The 24,116-nt window shown below is 35.2% G+C and overlaps 1 pseudogene across 1 annotated transcript; it reads left to right on the forward strand.

Moving 5' to 3' along the window:
* The first annotated feature begins 11,818 nt into the window (after positions 1 to 11,818).
* LOC147557235 (1-(5-phosphoribosyl)-5-[(5-phosphoribosylamino)methylideneamino] imidazole-4-carboxamide isomerase HISN3, chloroplastic-like) lies at positions 11,819 to 17,759 on the forward strand (annotated as a pseudogene). Its single transcript, XR_015233896.1, has 9 exons — positions 11,819 to 12,160; positions 13,846 to 14,021; positions 14,117 to 14,178; positions 14,921 to 15,128; positions 15,618 to 15,702; positions 16,236 to 16,338; positions 16,958 to 17,091; positions 17,170 to 17,218; positions 17,418 to 17,759. The product of XR_015233896.1 is annotated as a 1-(5-phosphoribosyl)-5-[(5-phosphoribosylamino)methylideneamino] imidazole-4-carboxamide isomerase HISN3, chloroplastic-like (transcript).
* Positions 17,760 to 24,116: the final 6,357 nt, after the last annotated feature.

Raw genomic sequence — 24,116 nt, forward strand, 5'->3', positions numbered from 1 at the left:
TTTTCTTACCTAATTATTCTCATTGACTATTTAGGGGAGAGGTTTGTGTTGGTAAGAATAGATGTCATTATCTATATAAAAGATGAAGGTTTTGTGTTTTTTTTTTTCTAAACACGAATTAGACTCTAGATATATAAGAAAAAGACTAATCGTCTGATAATACCATTAGTAAATTTGCAACGAAAAAAACATTAGTAAATACGTTGGTATATTCGATGCATTAGTAAATACGTTGGTATATTCGATTTGAATATGTCTATACGAAAAAGAAAGTGGAAAAATTCAATACGAAATAACTTAGAACTATAGAAATTTAATAATCCCACATACTCATTCACAAAATCATGACCATCCCTTTTTCAATAAACACTATATCTTCTTTATAATCTTTTTCATGTACAAAACTATAATCCCCATTTTTAACATTTATATAATGACAAAAAGAGAAAAGTTCGAAACAGTTTCCTCAAAAGCAAACTTATTCATTCAAAAAGTATAACAATGAAATCATTTTCACAAGGTAGGCCCACCAATCATTACGTGGCACGACTGGAATCCGTCTGTTTTGCCACGTTGGATATCAAACAGAAGCTGGACCCATTAATTCCAAGTCGCGATAACAGTCAAGTCTCTGAGGTTGACCTACCCCTCGTCGACTAAACACCGAAACAGGTGGTGATGGTTCAGGTGGCGGGTCAGAATCGTCTCCGCCACCAAAATCCAACTCGCAACCGCCCCACGACTCGGACTTTCTCCCAGATGAAAACCGTTTCAACCCACCCAACCGCGACGGTTCAGACACAGGTTTTGATGTAATTTCCTTGTGTTTCGCTTCCATCACGTTCTTCTTCGTCTTCCGCGGCGGCGATTCCGTCAAACCACCGCCATCATCAGTACTACTATTATTATTTTTATTCTTCTTCTCACCGATCCGAAGAATAATTCTGACTTTTGACCAGAACGGAGTTTTCTCCGGTTTAATTAAAGCCGATTGAACCGGCGGCGTTTCATCGGTAATAGACCGATTACGAAACCTCAAACTACGGCTTCTAGCGATGATAGTTTCTTTCTTTGACCTAACTCTTCCAATACAAGAAACCTTTGGCGAAGAAGGTTTACTTGGAGGAGGTACAGATGAAGAAGATTTCCCTGATGATCTTGATCTTGATATTTTAGGGAAGAATCTTGCTTTTGAAGGTTTAGAATTTCTTCGAACTTTACTACAATCAATGAAATTTGAGTTTTGTGTTTGAGGCAGACCAATGATTGATGTTTTAGATTTGAAATTGAAGTAGAAACGTTGAGAAGTTGAAGAAGAAGAATGAGAAATTGTATTTGAATTTGAGTTTCGTCTAATTGATCCTTTTCTTTCGAATAAAGCATTATTGTTTAGCCAATTGAGTTGTTCTTGTTTAGGTATATTATATGATTGTGCTGGATAATCTTGTTGATTGTTCTCCTTTGATGAAAGATCTGATTTCTTTGAAGGTTTGTTAGTGATATGAACATCTACCCCGTTTGGTTGTGTCATGAAACTAGAGAGAGAGAGTTTGGGTTTGGAAAGTGAAGAAAAGGAGAAGAGAGTGAATAATAATTTAGGGAGCTGGGGAAGTGATTAATTTGTGGAGGGGATTGTGATTTTGTCAATTTATGTGTAGTTGTCCGATGAGAGAGAGAGAGAAGTTGTGAAGATGAAAACTTTGAAGTTTAGTTTTCTTGTTCATATAGAAACTGGGGAGAGGAGAAAAATCAAACTCCCTTACGTTTTCTTTTCATTTTTAAGTTATACTAACAAGTGTCACAGTAGCAACTTGGCGTTCTAGAACTGAACCTATACGGATTAGACACGCTCTTAAATGAGGTATTGTACACCCACGTTCAAATGGAGGTTTTTTTTTCCCAAGTAACAAAATTTCATTAATTTACAACATTATTACAAGGGGACTTTGAGTGGAGATGGTGATTTCATTCTCGACCAAAGCCAGAGAGTCTAGTTGTTTTAGCCATATCATCTGCAATGACATTGGCATGTCTATTTACATGTTTAACCTTCACAAAAACAAAAGATCTACACATGGAGTTGGCTTCTTTGATCCATCTTTCTGCAGTCCAATGTGTGGAAGAGCTCCTGCCCATCAAGCTAAGTAATATATTTCTTGAGTCACCTTTCAAAAAAAGCTTCGTAAAGCCATTCGCCTTAGCAAAAATAGTTTGTAAAGCTGCTAAGGCCTCGCCTTCATCTACTGATCTGCAGTAGATTGTCTTTGTCTTCCCTGCAACACAATCTGAATTAGCATTATGATATATAGAAGAGATACCTGCTGTTTCAGTATTTGATATGAATGAGACATCAAAGTGAGCTATAATTGTATCTTCAGTAATGAAGTCCTCTAGAGGTGATTCATGTGTGTATTGCGGAAGGTGATTGAGAACAGGTTGGTGTGTTGACAACTTATGAAGAGATAACTTTAATTGGTTGATTTTGTCCAGAGTTAATGCAATATTAGGGACTATTTTTTGAAACAATGTTTCACATCCAACTTTCCAGACCATCCAAAGTAGTATTGACCATTGTGCAGCGATGGGAAAAGTTCTAGTATCTGAGATATTGTCGAATTGGATCCATTGAGTCAGCCATTCTTTGAACGTGTTGGTGGCTGCAGCTGTGGCAAGATATGTTTCTGGTTGCGCAAAGGAGATAGCTCTGGTAAAATCACATTCCCAGCATAGATGTTGCCATGATTCTTGACCATTATGACACAAAGGACAATTTGTATCAGGAATTGAAATAAATTGGGATAGAGTGGTAGTGAATGGGAGAATACCATGTGAGAGTTTCCATAGAAACAACTTGATTCTAGGGGTAACTTTAATTTTCCAGAGTGATGTCCAAAATTCGACATTCTCCATTGTTTCTCTATTGCTCTGTTTGTGTTTATAGTAAGAAGAAACAGTAAATATACCCTTAGAATTGAGGTTCCATCTGATGTTATCCTCTTCTTCAAGAGATATAGAAATTCTCTCAATTTTATCAATAGTCTCTCAGTCAAATAGCTGCTGCAAGAGGGTATGATTCCATTCAGCATGCGTTTGCAACAATTCGTGAAGAAGTGTAACATTTGTGTTGTTATGATTTGATGGAGTGACCAAAATCGTGAACCCAATTAAGAAGATTAACTATGCGATTGGTAATAATGGCAACACTGAATACAAGCTTGTACCCCGTTACTAACCACATGAAATACATGACTGATATACTTCTCAAATCTCAAGACACGCCCTTGACCACCTTATCCAAAGAGTTGCCGGTTCTAGATCATAAAATCTTAGTCAACCACGATTGACTCTAGTCCAAAGATTTACATACCTTGAAGATGAAAGTTTGGGGTTAAAACACAACATATTTATTTTTGGATAAAAATAAATGTGTCTTCTATGTCTAACTTGAGTGATCAAGTCTTTATCCTCCCCTTTCGAAGCGGCCTACGTTCCGGGTCGACAAATCACGGATAATATTATTATTAGTCAAGAGATTATTCATTCCTATAAGAAGAGCAAAGGAGCGAAAAGTTATTTTGGCCTCAAATTAGACATGTCCAAAGCTTTTGATCGGATTGAATGGAATTATCTGGCGAAGGTTATGTATATGATGGGGTTCCACCCTACTTGGATTAATCTCATTAGCACTTGCCTCACGACTAGCTCTATGGCTGTCCTCATTAATGGGCGTCCGGGCTTAACATTTGATGTTAGTCGTGGTATTCGTCAGGGGGACCCTCTTTCGCCTTTCCTGTTTGCGATCGCTATGGAGGGTCTCAGTCGGTCCTTGAGAAGCGGAACAACAATTCTGCCTTAATAGGTTTCCCTATTCCTAATTCGGGGCTCACCATCAAGCATCTTCTTTTCGCTGATGATTGTATCATCTTCGGGCAGAATTCGCTTGATAACATCCACAATCTCAAACTCATTCTTAAAGAATTCAGTGATGCGTCAGGTCAGATGATAAACTATTCTACATCTAATATCTTTTTCTCCAAAAATTCTCACCCCAAATTTAAACGTATGATCATCCGCGAGCTCAAAGTCCATTACTCTTCTGCGGGTGACAAATACCTGGGCACTAATCTCTTCATTGACAAAAACAAAAAGTCGGCATTTCAACCCCTTCTTTCTCAGATTAAGAACAAGCTTGCCAAATGGCAAACTCACCTTCTTTCTCATGCTGGTCGATCGGTAGTCATTTCAACTATCACAGCGGTCGTTCCCCGATATCAAATGCAATGTTTTGCCATTCCTAAAGGCATATGCAACAGCATTGAGTCCATCCAAAGGACTTTCTGGTGGGGAAAATCCAAAACCTTCCATACTCTCAACTGGTCCACCATTTGCAAGCCGCGCAAATTTGGGGGACTTGGTTTTCGTCTTCCTCATCTTGACAATCAGGCATTCCTTAACAAGATCAACTGGCGTCTTATTAACAATCCCAATGCGGTGTGGGTTAAAATTTTTAAGGGCAAATATTTTCCCAAGTCTCATAAACCCAGATCTCCTAAAGCTTGCCACTTTTGGCCCTGGAAATCCATCAATAAACAGTTCAATCAGATGCAGAGTCTGATTTTTTGGGACATCAACAAAGGTGAGAACATTAACATTTGGCAGGATTACTGGATCCCCAATCACCCTCCTCCTATTACTAACCACAATGCGTCTAACCTTGAATGGGTAGCGCAACTTATAGATAATAATACCTGGAATACTAACGTGTTACATAGTTGTTTTACCAGTGATATCTGCAGCTCAATCTTAAGCATAAACATCCAAAGCAACCAAGAAGACAAACCCATATGGACGCTAACAAAATCAAGTAATTTTTCAATAAAATCTATGTATAATTTTCTGCGAACAGGTAGTACGAATCTTACACAGGATCAAACCGACTGGTTTTTTATATGGAATATGAATACCATTCCACGTGTTAAATTATTTTTGTGGAAATGCTGCACCAATGGACTACCAGTGAAGGCAAAAATAGGTAAATACATTGGAAACCAGTTCTCTTGTATAAGTTGCAACGATAATGAAACATTAGATCATGTCATGCTTCATTGCACGTTCGCGAAAGCTATATGGTTTCACTTTCAGGTACGAACAGATCAAATAGACACCACCAACCAATGGATCCATGAATAGAAAAATCTAGATGAAGATTTGACCCTACTATACGCCAAAATTCTGTGGTTTATTTGGAAAGCTCGTTGTGAAGATTGCTTCACCACAAAGAAACAATGTCCGAAACAAATGATTGACAGGATGAATACCACATCTATTACGCCTCTTAAGATTGAATCTATTATCACTAACAAATGCAGAGAAAAAACTAAGCAACAAACATGGAGCCCTCCATCGACACCATTCATAAAATTTAACGTCGACGCATCTTTTTCCAGCAGCACAGAACCAGCCGGCATAGGTTGTATTGTCAGAGATGTAGACTCTGTTTTTATTATTACAGCAGCAGACTCAGTTCGATGTCAGAATGCGGAAGAATGTGAAAGTATTGCCATATTATTCAGTGTTAAATGGGCCATAGAGTTGAAGATCACTCAAGCACACATCGAAAGTGATAATTAAGCTCTTATACTCTTCATCAATGGTCAAAATGTAGGCCTTCACTGGCAATCCAAGAAGATTATGCAACAAGTTAAAGAACTCATACACAAATTTGACGGTGTGATATTCACCTTCGTTCCTAGGGATTGCAACGCTCAGGCAGATGCGATAGCAAAATGGGGTAGAAGATATGGTAATAGTAAAGTGTGGAATGTAATACCCTCTTTTATTTCGGCAGTACGCTAAAACTCTTTGTATTTGCTTGTTTTAGTAATGTTATTTTCCTTCATGAAAAAAAAAAAAAAAAAGTCTTTATCCTCCCAGAACTTTTCTTATGTCTCAAATGTGTATCTCTTCCCCTCACCCCCCCCCCCCCCCCCACCCCAAGGTTAAACCAACATTAAATAAGGATAAAATGTTGTTTTGTGTAATCATCTATGGCTATTCTCTTCATATTTCCTTTTAGTAAATGAGAGTTTATTTCAAAATGACTTCTGCCATTATTTTAGTTCAAGCATTCTAATAATGAAAACTTCCCTGCTATATAGACAGTTGTTTTGTTTCTGCAAACTGCCACCTGTTCTTGAGATATGTTCTAAGTTATGATGAGGTTTTTCGATTTGTCTTGAAATTTGATGAAACATTAATATTTTTATATCATTTTGATCTATTTGATGATGTTTTTTACGTGTTTGATCTATTCTGATACACACATTTGGTGTATTTAATATAAAGTTGTGAAGTTTTGTAATAAAAAAAGGGATAACTTATTCAATGAGTAGTAGGGGTGAAACCGGTCTAGGTGGACCGACTTTTGACATATTTGAACGAGTACCTATTCTAATGGTCTGGTTTTTATATGTAAAAAGCATGACCAAAAGCCAGTTCAAAATAAAAATAGACTAGCCATTTAAAAACTGGTCTTTTGGTCCGATTTTTCGGTGTAGACCTAATTAAACTTTATTTCACAAAATATTAACAATCAAAAGATTATATTGAAGCTAATATCGTGCGCAAGAGATCAAATGGACATAATTCAACAATGAAAACAATTTTGCATATTTTTCTTTCACTCAATAGCGTATCGAAACAAAATAGAGAACAAAAGCAATTCCATTATAAGATATAACACTTAATTATCCATTAATATTTTACCATTAATTGTATGGATTATATATATGACATTTAATGCGGTCCGGTACGGGTCCCATGGGCTTGTTAGAAAAAGGACCGAACCGAACTTAAAGACCAATTCAATAAAACAAAAGACCAACCATTATAGAATGGGTGTTTTTGCACTTGTTTTTTACTTCCGGTCTGGTTTGATTTTCACCGGTCTTTCGATTTTGGCGGTCACCCCTAATGAGTAGGAATAGTTCTATAATCTCAACCATTAGAGATAAGTTTGGGAGGTTTAAACTTAGCCACGAAGATATGTATGGATAGTATAATTTCAACCCTTTGAGATAAACTTGGGAAATGTAACCTCAACCCTTAAAGATAAATTTGAAAAGTGTAATCTTAGCCATTCAAGATGAAGATATATTCTTTAAACATTTCCTTGTATGATACAATTGTTGTTTGTTCGATGCAAACAGTTCCTTGTTCAATACATATATTATTTGCTTGATATAATCAACGTTTCAACCAATGGACAAACAAGATACTTGAAAAGTAATAATAAATGGGAAAAACTAAAAAAAATACACAATCAACAAGTTTTTAAATACAAACATCATGTTTTTCAAGGCAAACAACTGTTTATCTCTGGGGCGTCTTTTTCACTGACTAAAATTCCACACCGGCCAGTCTTTGATGGCAAAATACATTTCGACTATTAGGGTAAAATTTCATTGGATCTAGCTAAACTATTTCTCAAGTCAATGATATGTGATTCAAAGCTTAATGGGTCTAATAAGTTATTTCAGATTGGGAAAGTCCTTGACTGTCACAAAATTATTGTGAAGGTGGCCAAAAATGCAACAATTTTCACATTTCTAGGGTTAATGGCTTGGCCCAACTTCACCAACAATTGAATACACACTTTCCTGCAATTCACATTATTTAGAAAAATTCCACCCTTTACCCTTAAAATTTTGATGAAGACCTAACAGAGTGTAAAAGTGGTGTGAACTGCAGTTTGAAAGGTGGGAGAATGAAACTGAGGAAGTAAAGTTGAAGATTTCAAAGATAATGGTTGGTGATAAGATTTACGAGTCTTTGTAGTTACAGTGAAACAACTGGAAAGGGAAGCCATGGATGAGGAACTGAACTTTAGGTAATCGACATTTTTAGAGAGAGAGAGAGAGAGAGAAATATTTTCCTTCGCTATTTTTCTGAGTGGCTAACAATTTCGATAAGAAAGATTTATGATGAAACCCAGGCCTCGTTTGGCAAGGGAGAAATGAATTTCCACGAATATGAATACGGTAATGTGAGAATACAAAATTCACCAATATCGTGAGTTCAAACTTTTATTTGGAAAAAATAAAAATGTAGTTTCTCAATATCATTAGGAAAACTATACTTGATAATCGTACTTTATTATTGTGCCCAAACACCATAAAAAGTTGAATGAATGAATCGGATGGTTGTTTTGCAATTGTTTCAAATTGAGAATGATTTTTGATATGATAATGAATTAGATTCGTTAAAGCTACTAATTAAAAAATACTTCATGTCTGAGATTTAGAGTAGGAACGGGCGGAAAGTCGATGGCTAGAAAATTCATCTCATGACAAAAAAAATGAAAAGTTCAACTTTTTTTTGGGCATTAGTTGAAAATTGACGCATACGATCATAATTCTAACGAAATGACCAAATAATTCAAATTGGACAAACTTTTCGAAGACATTAGTTAATTTTCTTTCTTGGAAGTGCCTTGATTCAGTTATAAGAAAAATCGAAATAAAATATCTTTTTCAAAAACTTCATTTTAGTATAAATAAAACTTCATATAAATTGTGTTTGATACGTGCGAAAAATAGAATCAACTAAGAAAAGATTTGCGTTAGCTTAAAATAAATCTTATTTTCTAAAAAAAGAAGAATATATATATATATATATATATATATATATATATATTATCCACACATTCCCTGAGAGTCAAAAAGTAATAAAGGTTCCCTTTCAAGTAGTTTATGTAGGCTTTAGGTCATTTAATTCGTCGCACTATATGTCATTTAATTCGTCGGCCTTTAGGTTCAGTAGTATTTTGACAGTTATTGTGCTTATCGCATCGTCTCGATGTATCAATGTCTTGTAACGACTAACGTAGATCGTAGTCGATTTCTAAAAAAAAAAAGGAGGGGAGGGAGGGAGACTAGGGACTTGAACTTGTGTACACCTATTCCAGCAACTCACACTTTACCAACTTGTCAAATTACTTCTCAAGCTATAAAGGAGGTCTGCTTATAGAAATTAGTGGGTTGACCTGGGGTGCAACCCGGGTCAGCCCACTAACAGCTTCGCCTCTGTGGCTCTGTCTCTGATGATAATAGTTGTGTTAAAAGTTACAATTTATTTTCAAAAATACAAATATGAATTTTGAGCAATTGCACCAATGGTGTACTTTTCATTGTTATGTAAAAAGTTTCATCTTGCTGATTCTTTTTCTTGCCATAGCTAAGATAGTTGATATAGATAGATGTTCATTGCAATATGTATTCTTATTTGCGGGTAATTTTTTTATTGTTATCACTAAAATCTTTCACGGTGATGCTATTACATTGACAACGTATGATGTCATGTGTTACTAATTTCTGTAACGTTATTTAGGTACCGTAGATGAGACATTTGAATGAAACATAAGATATTATTCGAAAGAAGACTCGTATGATCTATTTTATCTGTGAGTTACATCTCAACAAAATTATGTCGTTAAGGTAGATAGATAGTGAACTAACATGACTAATAAAATACCAAAAATAAATATTTGATCTACAATGCATTCGAAGAACGGTCTGTGCCCCATGGACACAGGTTGCACTATGCCATCAGTACATTGCTTATATGTAGGCATTACAATATTAATAACACTACTAGTAAAAATCACCAACTATATATTATATTTTATCTCTAATTTATTTCCATCCATTGATGAGTCATGAAAATGCCTCATCTGAATATCTTAATTTAGACTAGTTAGTCTAATTCGAGCTGTTACTCTGATGTTTTGCTTGTGTTTCCTTACTCAGGTACCTTTTTCAGAGTTATGTGTGCAAAACGGATAAAAGTCGGAGAAATGCAGATTAGGGGTATTTTGGTCATTTTGTGATTCTGATTTCATGATCAGTATTAGTGCTCGGATGGAAAGTAGAGTCCAAGACGAACCCGTAGGCGAAAACGGAAGTCAAATCGGAGTCCGGATGAGTAAGATAGAGCTAGTCAAAGTTCGGGTCAAATTTGGTGGACCAAGAGTCAAGAAGGACACGTGGTGCGCATCGAGCAAAGTAATCAGAGGGACAAGAAACAAAGTGGGCTACTTTCTGTCACGTCCAGAGGTACACCAAGCTATACTCGTGACCCGGACAGCCCAACCCGACTCGATGACGTCAGCTGACGTCATCGTCATCTCCTTCCTTTTATTAGAACCGAGAGTTGTTCTTCTTCAAATCGAGATTTTTCAAAACAGAGAAAGTTTCTCTTATAACCGAGAGAGAAAAGGAAAGAAGAGAGAAGAAAGGAAAGAAAAGAAGAGAAAGGAAAGAAGAGAGAGAGATTCGATTCGGCCATGAAATGATAAAGGAAAACAGAGACAGAGGAAGGGAGGAACTCGGTTTTGGGGATCGATCCTCTCGAGCTCGACCTATAGCAAAATCAGAGAGAGAGAGAGACAGAGAGAGACAGAGAGAAAGAGGAGAATCATCTCTCCATTCGGCCATTAAAGTATAACCGAGAGCTAGAGTGAGAAAGAGTTTGAGAGTTTACTGTTAGGTTTCTTTTTCTTTTGATTCTTGTCTTTGTGAGAGAGAGAAGGAGAGATTGAAAGAGTTAGTAAGAGGGAAGCTCTTGAATTGTAGAGAGAGAAAGAGATTTAATTAAAGTTATAAAACTCCATTATTATTTTTTCTTCTTTCTTCATCATATTCGGTTATAAAGATTAAGAGAGAGTTTCTGTGTTCATTAGAGAGAAAAAGAGAGAAGATTGAAAGAAAAAGAAAGAGAAAACAGAGAAGGAGAAGAAAAACCAGGGAAGGAAAATTATTTTCTCACCTGGAAATCGTTTCCGGGAAGACGAGAAAATAGTTTTCCCTAAGGGTCTGTTTGGCAGAATTTTGGGAAAAACAGAAGGAAATCATTTCCCTAAGGCCCTGTTTGGTTTGGAAATAGCGAAAAAGATAAGTTTTCTTCCATTCTCTTTTATTATTCATATTTATTTAAATCTCGATCATGATTAGCTAAGACTCTCCATCTAGGGTTTTACGATGAAACCCATTTTTGACCTTTTAGAGATATAATTTTTATTGATTAACTCTTGATTAATGCTTCATAGTTTAATTCGTTTTAGTTTGATAAATAGATTTTCTTTTCACTATTTATACTTTTCGATTTGATGCATCGTGCTTATGTTAAATCATTTGACGGTTCATACTTATTAATTGATAAATAGTAGTTTAGAGATTTATTTATTTAAAATAAAATGATTACATTGTTATGTTTTATTCGGTTTTAACGAAAACATCTCCCGGAATTAGGATAGTTCATTATCCGAAATTCTGAGTTATAAAAAAGAGAATTAACCATTTTAAGTATTTGTTTCTAAAAGTGATTTTATGTGGTGGAATCCTAAACCCTAGACTCCTCTCCCCATTTGAGTTCATTTTCATTTCCGTAATTTTATTTTAATATTTTATTTATTTTATTTTAAAACCAAAACCAAAACCATTTTCAAAACCGTCTTACTTCCAAGTCTTAGAATAGGTTTCACTTAGTCTCTGAGGAACGAACCGGTCTTACCGGATTTATTACTTGACGCCCGTATACTTGCGGGTGGTGACCTATTTAGGAAACTTTCTAGGCCCATCATCCATCAATAGAAATTTTCATCACCAAATCTTACCAAACACTTAAGTTGAGAGTAACACATGCATCTTTCCACTAAAATGTCAATAAAGATCCAAATAAAAACAATTAAATTTCCATCAAGGAATTCATTTTCTTTCTCATTGGGGAATTGATATCCAAGTGCGAACGCTTGGAACCAAACAGACCCTTAATCTCCAAATCAAATGATAAACTGAGAAATTTTCAGATCAGGAAAATTTTTCCGCTTGTCCTGTATAATTTTGTCAAGAGAGTAGGAGTAGTTTCGGTTTTTAACCTGGTGTTTTTTCTTTCTTTTTTTTTTGGGACGAGAAAGAGAAAGGGGAAGTTTTCCCAAATCCACAGAACATAAGGAGGAGCCGAAAGTTCTAGGGTTTATGAGTTCTTTGATCTCCACTTTCTCTCTCAAGGATTTTTTGTGAGGGTTTATTTAATTATCTTCAATCGAAGATAGCAAGGAGCCGAACTTCTGAGCAACTAGCTCACTTCCTCTCTCAAGGATTTGGTCAGTAACTTTAACTTCTTATAATTTTGCTCATGTTCGACTTTTCTAAAATCTTAATGTTCTGACTCATAGAGGTTATTGATCCTTATTCCATGTTTTTGATATAACTTTGCTTCGGTTTTAATGAAATTCATCAAGAAATGGATGAGTCTGTTTGAGAATTATGGAGTAATGGAGATGGTTTAGGTTGTAGTCTTGTAGACCAACTGCTTGATGAAATTCCTCTTACTTTCTTATGATAAGTATAAATTTAGTTCATTAGTTGATGTCTAAATTTAATTCGTTATAACTTCTCGCTACCGTGAAGTATAAATTAAAAGCGTGGCTCCGCCCATGCCCAAAACCACAATTTGCATCTGGTTATCTCAGAATCTAACTAAAACCCTTGGTCCATTTTTGGCCCTCGTATACTAAAAGAGTTTACCTGAATTCCTCTTTCGAGGGGCGGACCGACATGAAGACCAGGCTGAATTTTATAAGTTTGTGAGAAGGATTGGGGTAATTTAATCTGATTGTTCTTTTTTATTCTTAATGTGGCCGATTTTGAGAGAGGAATTTGAGAAGTTACACCGTGGGTTTCTTCATTCTTGTGCTAAGTTATTGAAGAGATAGCTTTATTTACTTTGATTCTTGGAGGCCATATCTCTAAAATTCAAAGGTTTAATATTGTTAATCAACCTATACTTTTCAATCTTTAATATATTTTCATAGAAAATTTTCAATTTGAAGATTATAGTTATTGGTTTCAGCTTTTCAACTTTCTCTCTCTAGGGGTTATTGTAAACTTCAAATACAAGTTTATGAATTCATCTACCTTCTGATTCAATCATTCAAATGGTTATAAGAGTTAGATTGAAATTAAAAAAACATGTTAGGGTTAGGGTTTATTTTATAATTCATATATAATTTAGTTTTATGAAATCAGTTTAGGTTTATGAATCGAGTAATGAGTTTATCTTCATTCTAAATTTCAAACCATAACACTAAGGTCTTGAATCTTGATAGATTATACAAAATTTACTTGTAACTTGTTATGTTTGTACTTATTAGTCATTACTTCTTAGATTTTGGTTAGTTTATTTGATGTACAAATAAAGAATCATACAAGTCCCTTGGTTGTAGGTCTAAAGGGTTTAGATATAGGATTTGATTTTAAACTTGTTAAGTTTGTGGTCATCCAACTCAAAACCAATTGGCAATGAGTGGAGAAGACCTATACATTATATTCTTGGTTGCTAGTTACCTCTTCTCACATGTGGGACTATTCTCACACCCCCCCTTACGTGTGGCGTGGTTAGCCTAACACGTGTTTTTTTTATGACGTGAGAGCACGTTTGGCTTTTAAGCCTATCACGTGTGGGCCTAGCTGTGTTACATGTTAAGTTTGTGGTCATCAACTCAAAACCAATTGGCAATGAGTGGAGAAGACCTATACATTATAATCTTGGTTGCTAGTTACCCCTTCTCCCATGTGGGACTATTCTCACAAAACTAGTTACTTGCTACTTATTAGGTTGGAAGTTGGAACTAGTTTATTTTGATACAAGATATTTGCTAAATTCATGCAAGTCAATTGGGTATAAGATTTAGGTTCGATTTTTGATTTTATACTTGTTACTTGGTTGATTCAAACTAGTTTAAGGAGTCTCCCCCAGCTAAATTGAAATCCTGGCTCCCCCCTGCAGGCTTCTTCTCAAGATCAATACATAAATCGCAGTTAATATGGAAATTTTCAGTCTTCTGGATTCTCAACCCGCAACTACTCCAACATCAGATATTAGTTCTTTGCGTCTATCAACTTCTGCGATTTCCCGTACCAGTAATCAGAGTTTTTTTAGGGTTTTACCGCCTAATTTCTCCAGTATGTTTCGTTTTTGCTCATACTCAGTAGTTACAAATTAGAATCAGACTTCTGCTACAAGTGCTATAGTTAATTTGACCTATTAATTTTTGTAGGATCTCGTTTATCTATCAAATGTGACGGTGTTCGTTTCCGACCTTGTATTGATATTCACAAGGTAAGTGCAAATCCATTTAATTTTTCACAATTTCATGTTATATATGTCGTTTGTAGTTCCATTTTATGTTTATATTATCACCTTGACGTTGTGGTTCTTTGTGGGTTAGTCTTAAATTGTTCACAATATGACAATATACTGATAATCATGTAATTGTTCAATTCTCAAAGAACTTCATTCCTTTTGAGCCATGTTTCGAAGATGGTATTGGAATGCGTTTGCCAGGAATGACATACTGGAATGGTGTTTTTGGTGGGCGGGAATGAGCCAAGAATTACATTCTGAGGAGGAATGTGATTCCTTCTAAAGGGGGAACCAGAAAGGCCGAAACCCAGGGAGAGAGTGGGGTTGTGGCTCCCTCTCTTGTAATTGTCAAATAGATAATCTATGGACAAAATCAATCGGTACCAATCATATTCCTCACCACACCAAGTACTATAGAAAGGTATTGTTATTCCTTGGTAATCACATTCTTTTCTTGCACGCCAAACATGGTCTGAAGGTTAGGATGATTGGAAAGAAAAGGCAGACTTTTAACTAGTTACACGTCTTGGATTGGTGCCTTAGTCATTCAATTAGGCACTCTTGGTCTAACATTTGATATTTAAGGCCGTGGCAACCTATACTGGATGTTGTTAGTTGGAGTAGCTGTTATGTTAGGTTTGTATTGCCAATTTTTATATCTTCAAATGGAGGTGCTTCTTGTCTTACCTATTATTCGCTGAAACTTGAATTGATTTAGGGGAAAGTGAAGCAAATAGTTGGATCTACTCTTCGGGATTCAAAAGACGAAGCTTCTGCTCTGGTGACGAACTTTGAATCAGATAAGTAAGCTAGCGAATTTGCAAGTTTGTATAAGAATGACGGACTTACAGGTGGTCATGTTATAATGCTAGGTGGAGATGCCTTGAGCAAATCTGCAGCAATTGAAGCATTGCGTGCCTATACTGGTAGCTATCACCTCCTTGGTTGCTGTGAATGGTTTTCCTAGTGTTGTTGCAAGTGACATTGCATGTCCGTTAGCTTCTATGTTTCACTTTTTCCTGTTATTTTGTTGATAAATCTATGAATTTGGGCTCTGATTTGCTCATGGGTTATTTTGTAGCTTGAGTAACAGGAATGTATTGAATCATCTAGCTAACCGACCCCTAAAACCTAGTACCCTGGTGTAGTTGCTATTTTCCGTACTGTCATGTCTTACAGATACAGAACACACATACTGATGAGCTAATGCCTACCAGAACAGGCACCTAAACGGTTGCTTCTATTAGAATGTTATTAATTTACGAGTCACTTTTTTTCATTATCATTTTATGCTTCAAACTTCGAAGACCTACCTCAACATGAGCACTCCAATCTTTACCTTTATTTTCTTATGTTTATAACATATTTGAGCTGACAGATTTTTCCTCTGTACTATGAGGAATGGTCACTTCTAGGCGGTCTACAAGTTGGTGGTGGGATCAATTCAGATAACGCTTTAAGTTACCTCAATGAGGGGGCTTCCCATGTCATTGTGACCTCGGTATGTGATCCATCTGTAGTTTGAAATTGCCACCTGTAATGATCATATATGAACATGATAATGTTGTAATACTGAAGTTAATCCCTCCTTTCGCTTGTTTATCCAAACTAACATTTGTATTTTATGTCCAATGCCCAAATTTGTTTCCCTCGTTTTGAAAATTACTAATGGCTGGAACTACTTTTTCCTATTTTAAATTCTTGACCTGATAAGAATCTTTTTTCATTGTTAGCTTAGCTTAAAACATTTCATCAACTATAAGAAACTTTTCATTTGTGTTACTATTTTGTTTTCTTTATAACTCATTCACTGAAGAATTTCAGGCCGGTGGTTAGAACTTAGAAGGTCTTTTAGGGAAATGCAGTATTATAGATGGTTGTGTAGTAGCAAATAAAGAAGAAAACAAAACGAACGAAAAAAGGAACAAGATGAACTTCGTGTTACTGTTTTCAGTCAATTGGGTTTTCATTCATTAACGTGTTTGTTTAGGTTCTGTAGATTTAATAATTCTTCTTGATCTCATCCTCATGCAATTTGTCTTTAACAATGGACAAATGGAGCTTGAACGACTCAAAGATCTTGTCAACATGGTTGGAAAGCAGCGTCTGGTCTTAGATCTCAGCTGCAGAAAGAAGGTACGAGTGTTCTATGTTGCTTCTACCCCATAGATGTATTTCGGTTGAATCTTCATCGTATGCCTAGTTTAATGAGCTACTATACATGCTGCATCCTGTAGTTTCAGCAGATTGCTGGTAAACTATTGTAAACTTTTATGGTTGTTGTGTTTCTCCCTTGAGCTGAAAATAAAGTTATTGCAATAGTTCTTTCAAACCAAAGCTCGTTTTTTTGTTGATCGAGGAGAACGCATTTTTAAACCGTAAGTACACAAGTTTTAGTTGTAATAATAAAAGAAATCCAAGGGAGTGCTGCCGCTTCTTATTTTTGTAGGTCCATTCTTAATCATCTCATTTTCATAAATATTTTTCTTCCTTTAACTGTTATGATCATCCGACTCACAAAGGTTTGGTTATGATAGACCCGAGTACACGTCCATAGAATAAGACGGTCTGAAGTTTGAACTTGGGAGTCGGGCAGTTATAGTCATATGGACCCAACTTTATGTATATTACCAAATCGCTTGACATCATCAAGTATAACTTCCAACGTTAGGTTGCTGAGAGAGTCCAGAATTTTTCGAAAGTTAATTTACTTCGAGCCTTTGAGTTACGTATCTCCAACAACTTTTATATGCAGGATGGGAAATATGCAGTTGTCACTGATAGATGGCAGAAGTTCAGTGAAGTATATGTTGATGAAAAATCTTTAGATTTTCTTGCTACTTATGCAGACGAGTTTCTAGTTCATGGAGTCGATGTCGAAGGGAAAAGGTTAGTCTCAAATACATGGTTTCTGTTTCATTAGGCCTGCATACTTAAGTAGTTGTTGGTTGCTTTTGTATGTTACAGACTAGGAATTGATGAGGAGCTTGTGGCATTGCTCGGAAAGTATTCACCTGTACGTAAACATTCGACTTTCAATCTTCCAAATCAAATCTCTACATCATAATCACTAAACTCACATTTAAATTTCTTAACTTATGTATCGTGAAGACACTTTTACTTTGGTGGTAACATGTGTATTTCTCTACTTGAAAAAAGTTGGGCTTTGACCTTGTTGGTCCGGAAAATGAAAATTTTGGTTGGTTTTGTGTTAGATTCCGGTAACTTTTGTTGGTGGAGTGACAACAATGGCTGATCTGGAGAAGATAAAGGTAGCAGGAATGGGACGTGTAGATGTTACTGTTGGAAGCGCTTTGGATATTTTTGGAGGCGATGTTGCGTACAAAGATGTGGTTTCTTGGCACAAGAAACAAGTAGCTGTGGCAGCTGCTTAGACTCCATTCATAAACTGTAGCTTTCAGAAATGTTACGTATTTTAGTTTTAGATTTCTGAGACATCATTATATCTTTTTTTTTTCATACTCAATGTGATCGAAGAACATTTGCAGGAATTGACGGTACTGATTAGAAACTTGAAATTAGTTGACCTTTTATCATGTTTTTCTAATATATTTCGTTCATTTATTAGAAATTTTCTTACCTAATTATTCTCATTGACTATTTAGGGGAGAGGTTTGTGTTGGTAAGAATAGATGTCATTATCTATATAAAAGATGAAGGTTTTGTGTTTTTTTTTTCTAAACACGAATTAGACTCTAGATATATAAGAAAAAGACTAATCGTCTGATAATACCATTAGTAAATTTGCAACAAAAAAAACATTAGTAAATACGTTGGTATATTCGATACATTAGTAAATACGTTGGTATATTCGATTTGAATATGTCTATACGAAAAAGAAAGTGGAAAAATTCAATACGAAATAACTTAGAACTATAGAAATTTAATAATCCCACATACTCATTCACAAAATCATGACCATCCCTAAGGCCCTGTTTGGTTCTGAAATAGTGAAAAAGTTAAGTTTTCTTCTCCCTCTCTTTATTTTATTTTCCAATTTCTTTTATATAATGTCCATGAGTAACTAATTCTCTATCTAGGGTTTTAGATGAAGTTCTTCATAAGTAATTTTATCGATATAGTTTATTAATATTTTTATTGCTTTTCATGATAAAATCTTCCGGATTTTTAGACCATTCATGGACTAGAATCTGAGTTATATAGAAAATTCGCTAATTAAATCCAAATAAATTGTCGTTAGAATTGTTAGGAGAACGGATTCAGAAAACCTTAGGCTCTCCCCCATTTGAGTTCCTTGTATCATTTGTAATTTTTTTCTTACCGTAATTTTACTTTAATATTTTATTCATTTCAAAACCAAAACCAAATCATTTTAAAACTCTTATTACTTCCTAGTTTTAGAATAGATTCAACTAGTCTCTGAGGAACGAACCGGACTTACCAGAATTATTACTTGACGCCCGTATACTTGCGGGTGGTGACCTATTTAGGAAACTTTTTAGGCCCATCATGCGTCAAGTCAGATGATAAACTATTCTACATCTAATATATTTTTCTCCAAAAATTCTCACCCCAAATTTAAACGTATGATCATCCGCGAGCTCAAAGTCCATTACTCTTCTGCGGGTGACAAATACCTAGGCACTAATCTCTTCATTGAAAAAAACAAAAAGTCGGCGTTTCAACCCCTTCTTTCTCAGATTAAGAACAAGCTTGCCAAATGGCAAACTCACCTTCTTTCTCAGGCTGGTCAATCGGTAGTCATTTCAACTATCACAGCGGTCGTTCCCCGATACCAAATGCAATGCTTTGCCATTCCTAAAGGCATATGCAACAGCATTGAGTCCATCCAACGGACTTTCTGGTGGGGAAAATCCAAAAACTTCCATACTCTCAACTGGTCCACCATTTGCAAGCCGCGCAAATTTGGGGGACTTGGTTTTCGTCTTCCTCATCTTGACAATCAGGCATTCTTTAACAAGATCAACTGGCGTCTTATTAACAATCCCAATGCGGTGTGGGTTAAAAATTTTAAGGGCAAATATTTTCCCAAGTCTCATAAACCCACATCTCCTAAAGCTTGCCACTTTTGGCCTTGGAAATCCATCAATAAACAGTTCAATCAGATGCAGAGTCTGATTTTTTGGGACATCAACAAAGGTGAGAACATTAACATTTGGCAGGATTACTGGATCCCCAATCACCCTCCTCCTATTACTAACCACAATGCGTCTAACCTTGAATGGGTAGCGCAACTTATAGATAATAATACCTGGAATACTAACGTGTTACATAGTTGTTTTACCAATGATATCTGCAGCTCAATCTTAAGCATAAACATCCAAAGCAACCAAGAAGACAAACCCATATGGACGCTAACAAAATCAGGTAATTTTTCAATAAAATCTATGTATAATTTTCTGCGAACAGGTAGTACGAATCTTACACAGGATCAAACCGACTGGTTTTTTATATGGTATATGAATACTATTCCACGTGTTAAATTATTTTTGTGGAAATGCTGCACCAATGGACTACCAGTGAAGGCAAAAATAGGTAAATACACTGGAAACCAGTTCTCTTGTATAAGTTGCAACGATAAAGAAACATTAGATCATGTCATACTTCATTGCACGTTCGCGAAAGCTATATGGTTTCACTTTCAAGTACGAACAGATCAAATAGCCACCACCAACCAATGGATCCATGAATAGAAAAATCTAGATGAAGATTTGACCCTACTATACGCCAAAATTCTGTGGTTTATTTGGAAAGCTCGTTGCGAAAATTGCTTCACCACAAAGAAACAATGTCCGAAACAAATGATTGACAGGATGAATACCACATCTATTACGCCTCTTAAGATTGAATCTATTATCACTAACAAATGCAGAGAAAAAACTAAGCAACAAACATGGAGCCCTCCATCGACACCATTCATAAAATTTAACGTCGACGCATCTTTTTTCAGCAGCACAGAACCAGCCGGCATAGGTTGTATCGTCAGAGATGTAGACTCAGCTTTTATTATTGCAGCAGCAGACTCAGTTCGATGTCAGAATGCGGAAGAATGTGAAAGTATTGCCATATTATTCAGTGTTAAATGGGCCATAGAGTTGAAGATCACTCATGCACACATCGAAAGTGATAATTAAGCTCTTATACTCTTCATCAATGGTCAAAATGTAGGCCTTCACTGGCAATCCAAGAAGATTATGCAACAAGTTAAAGAACTCATACACAAATTTGACGGTGTGATATTCACCTTCGTTCCTAGGGATTGCAACGCTCAGGCAGATGCGATAGCAAAATGGGGTAGAAGATATGGTCATAGTAAAGTGTGGAATGTAATACCCTCTTTTATTTCGGCAGTACGCTAAAACTCTTTGTATTTGCTTGTTTTAGTAATGTTATTTTCCTTCATAAAAAAAAAAAAAAAAGTCTTTATCCTCCCAGAACTTTTCTTATGTCTCAAATGTGTATCTCTTCCCCTCACCCCCCCCCCCCCCCCCCACCCCAAGGTTAAACCAACATTAAATAAGGATAAAATTTTATTTTGTGTAATCATCTATGGCTATTCTCTTCATATTTCTTTTTAGTAAATGAAAGTTTATTTCAAAATAAGTTAGTCTAATGGCAAAAACAATCACTCAAATATTTATATGACTAAAGAAAATATCAAATAATACAGTGTAATGAAAGCTTAATCCACTAAATGACTTCTGCCATTATTTTAGTTCAAGCATTCTAATAATGAAAACTTCCCTGCTATATAGACAGTTGTTTAGTTTCTGCAAACTGCCACCTGTTCTTGAGATATGTTCTAAGTTATGATGAGGTTTTTCGATTTGTCTTGAAATTTGATGAAACATTAATATTTTTATATCATTTTGATCTATTTGATGATGTTTTTTACGTGTTTGATCTATTCTGATACACACATTTGGTGTATTTAATATAAAGTTGTGAAGTTTTGTAATAAAAAAAGGGATAACTTATTTAATGGGTAGTAGGGGTGAAACCGGTCTAGGTAGACCGACTTTTGACATATTTGAACGAGTACCTATTCTAATGGTCTGGTTTTTATATGTAAAAAGCACGACCAAAAGCCAGTTCAAAATAAAAATAGACTAGCCATTTAAAAACTGGTCTTTTGGTCCGATTTTTCGGTGTAAACCTAATAAAACTTTATTTCACAAAATATTAACAATCACAAGATTATATTGAAGCTAATATCGTGCGCAAGAGATCAAATGGAAATAATTCAACAATGACAACAATTTTGCATATTTTTCTTTCACTCAATAGCGTATCGAAACAAAATAAAGAACAAAATCAATTCCATTATAAGATATAACACTTAATTATCCATTAATATTTTACCATTAATTGTATGGATAATATATATGACATTTAATGCGGTCCGGTACGGGTCCCATGGGCTTGTTAGAAAAAGGACCGAACCGAACTTAAAGACCAATTCAATAAAACAAAAGACCGACCATTATAGAATGGGTGTTTTTGCACTTGTTTTTTACTTCCGGTCTGGTTTGATTTTCACCGGTCTTTCGATTTTGGCGGTCACCCCTAATGAGTAGGAATAGTTCTATAATCTCAACCATTAGAGATAAGCTTGGGAGGTTTAAACTTAGCCACGAATATATGTATGGATAGTATAATTTCAACCCTTTGAGATAAACTTGGGAAATGTAACCTCAACCCTTAAAGATAAATTTGAAAAGTGTAATCTTAGCCATTCAAGATGAAGATATATTCTTTAAACATTTCCTTGTATGATACAATTGTTGTTTGTTCGATGCAAACAGTTCCTTGTTCAATACATATATTATTTGCTTGATATAATCAACGTTTCAACCAATGGACAAACAAGATACTTGAAAAGTAATAATAAATGGGAAAAACTAAAAAAAATACACAATCAACAAGTTTTTAAATGCAAACATCATGTTTTTCAAGGCAAACAACTGTTTATCTCTGGGGCGTCTTTTTCACTGACTAAAATTCCACACCGGCCAGTCTTTGATGGCAAAATACATTTCGACTATTAGGGTAAAATTACATAGGATCTAGCTAAACTATTTCTCAAGTCAATGATATGTCAATGATATGTGATTCAAAGCTTAATGGGTCTAATAAGTTATTTCAGATGGGGAAAGTCCTTGACTGTCACAAAATTATTGTGAAGGTGGCCAAAAATGCAACAATTTTCACATTTCTAGGGTTAATGGCTTGGCCCAACTTCACCAACAATTAAATACACACTTTCCTGCAATTCACATTATTTAGAAAAATTCCACCCTTTACCCTTAAAATTTTGATGAAGACCTAACACAGAGTGTAAGAGTGGTGTGAACTGCAGTTTGAAAGGTGGGAGAATGAAACTGAGGAAGTAAAGTTGAAGATTTCAAAGATAATGGTTGGTGATAAGATTTACGAGTCTTTGTAGTTACAGTGAAACAACTGGAAAGGGAAGCCATGGATGAGGAACTGAACTTTAGGTAATCGACATTGTTAGAGAGAGAGAGAAAAAAAAATATTTTCCTTCGCTATTTTTCTGAGTGGCTAACAATTTCGATAAGAAAGATTTATGATGAAACCCAGGCCTCGTTTGGCAAGGGAGAAATGAATTTCCACGAATATGAATACGGTAATGTGAGAATACAAAATTCACCAATATCGTGAGTTCAAACTTTTATTTGGAAAAAATAAAAATGTAGTTTCTCAATATCATTAGGAAAACTATACTTGATAATCGTACTTTATTATTGTGCCCAAACACCATAAAAAGTTGAATGAATGAATCGGATGGTTGTTTTGCAATTGTTTCAAATTGAGAATGATTTTTGATATGATAATGAATTAGATTCGTTAAAGCTACTAATTAAGAAATACTTCATGTCTGAGATTTAGAGTAGGAACGGGCGGAAAGTCGATGGCTAGAAAATTCATCTCATGACAAAAAAAATGAAAAGTTCAACTTTTTTTTGGGCATTAATTGAAAATTGACGCATACGATCATAATTTTAACGAAATGACCAAATAATTCAAATTGGACAAACTTAACGAAGACATTAGTTAATTTTCTTTCTTGGAAGTGCCTTGATTCAGTTATAAGAAAAATCGAAATAAAATATCTTTTTCAAAAACTTCATTTTAGTATAAATAAAACTTCATATAAATTGTGTTTGATACGTGCGAAAAGTAGAATCAACTAAGAAAAGATTTGCGTTAGCTTAAAATAAATCTTATTTTCTAACAAAAGAAGAATATATATATATATATATATATATATATATATATATATATATATATATTATCCACACATTCCCTGAGAGTCAAAAAGTAATAAAGGTTCCCTTTCAAGTAGTTTATGTAGGCTTTAGGTCAATTAATTCGTCGCACTATATGTCATTTAATTCGTCGGCCTTTAGGTTCAGTAGTATTTTGACAGTTATTGTGCTTATCGCATCGTCTCGATGTATCAATGTCTTGTAACGACTAACGTAGATCGTAGTCGATTTCTAAAAAAAAAAAAGGAGGGGAGGGAGGGAGACTAGGGACTTGAACTCGTGTACACCTATTCCAGCAACTCACACTTTACCAACTTGTCAAATTACTTCTCAAGCTATAAAGGAGGTCTGCTTATAGAAATTAGTGGGTTGACCTGGGGTGCAACCCGGGTCAGCCCACTAACAGCTTCGCCTCTGTGGCTCTGTCTCTGTTGATAATAGTTGTGTTAAAAGTTACAATTTATTTTCAAAAATACAAATATGAATTTTGAGCAATTGCACCAATGGTGTACTTTTCATTGTTATGTAAAAAGTTTCATCTTGCTGATTCTTTTTCTTGCCATAGCTAAGACAGTAGATATAGATAGATGTTCATTGCAATATGTATTCTTATTTGAGGGT

This window comes from Eschscholzia californica, unplaced genomic scaffold (genome assembly GCF_041429995.1).
Source record: "Eschscholzia californica isolate CP2 unplaced genomic scaffold, dmEscCali1.0.p SCAF_2, whole genome shotgun sequence".
Classification (NCBI taxonomy): Eukaryota; Viridiplantae; Streptophyta; class Magnoliopsida; order Ranunculales; family Papaveraceae; genus Eschscholzia; species Eschscholzia californica.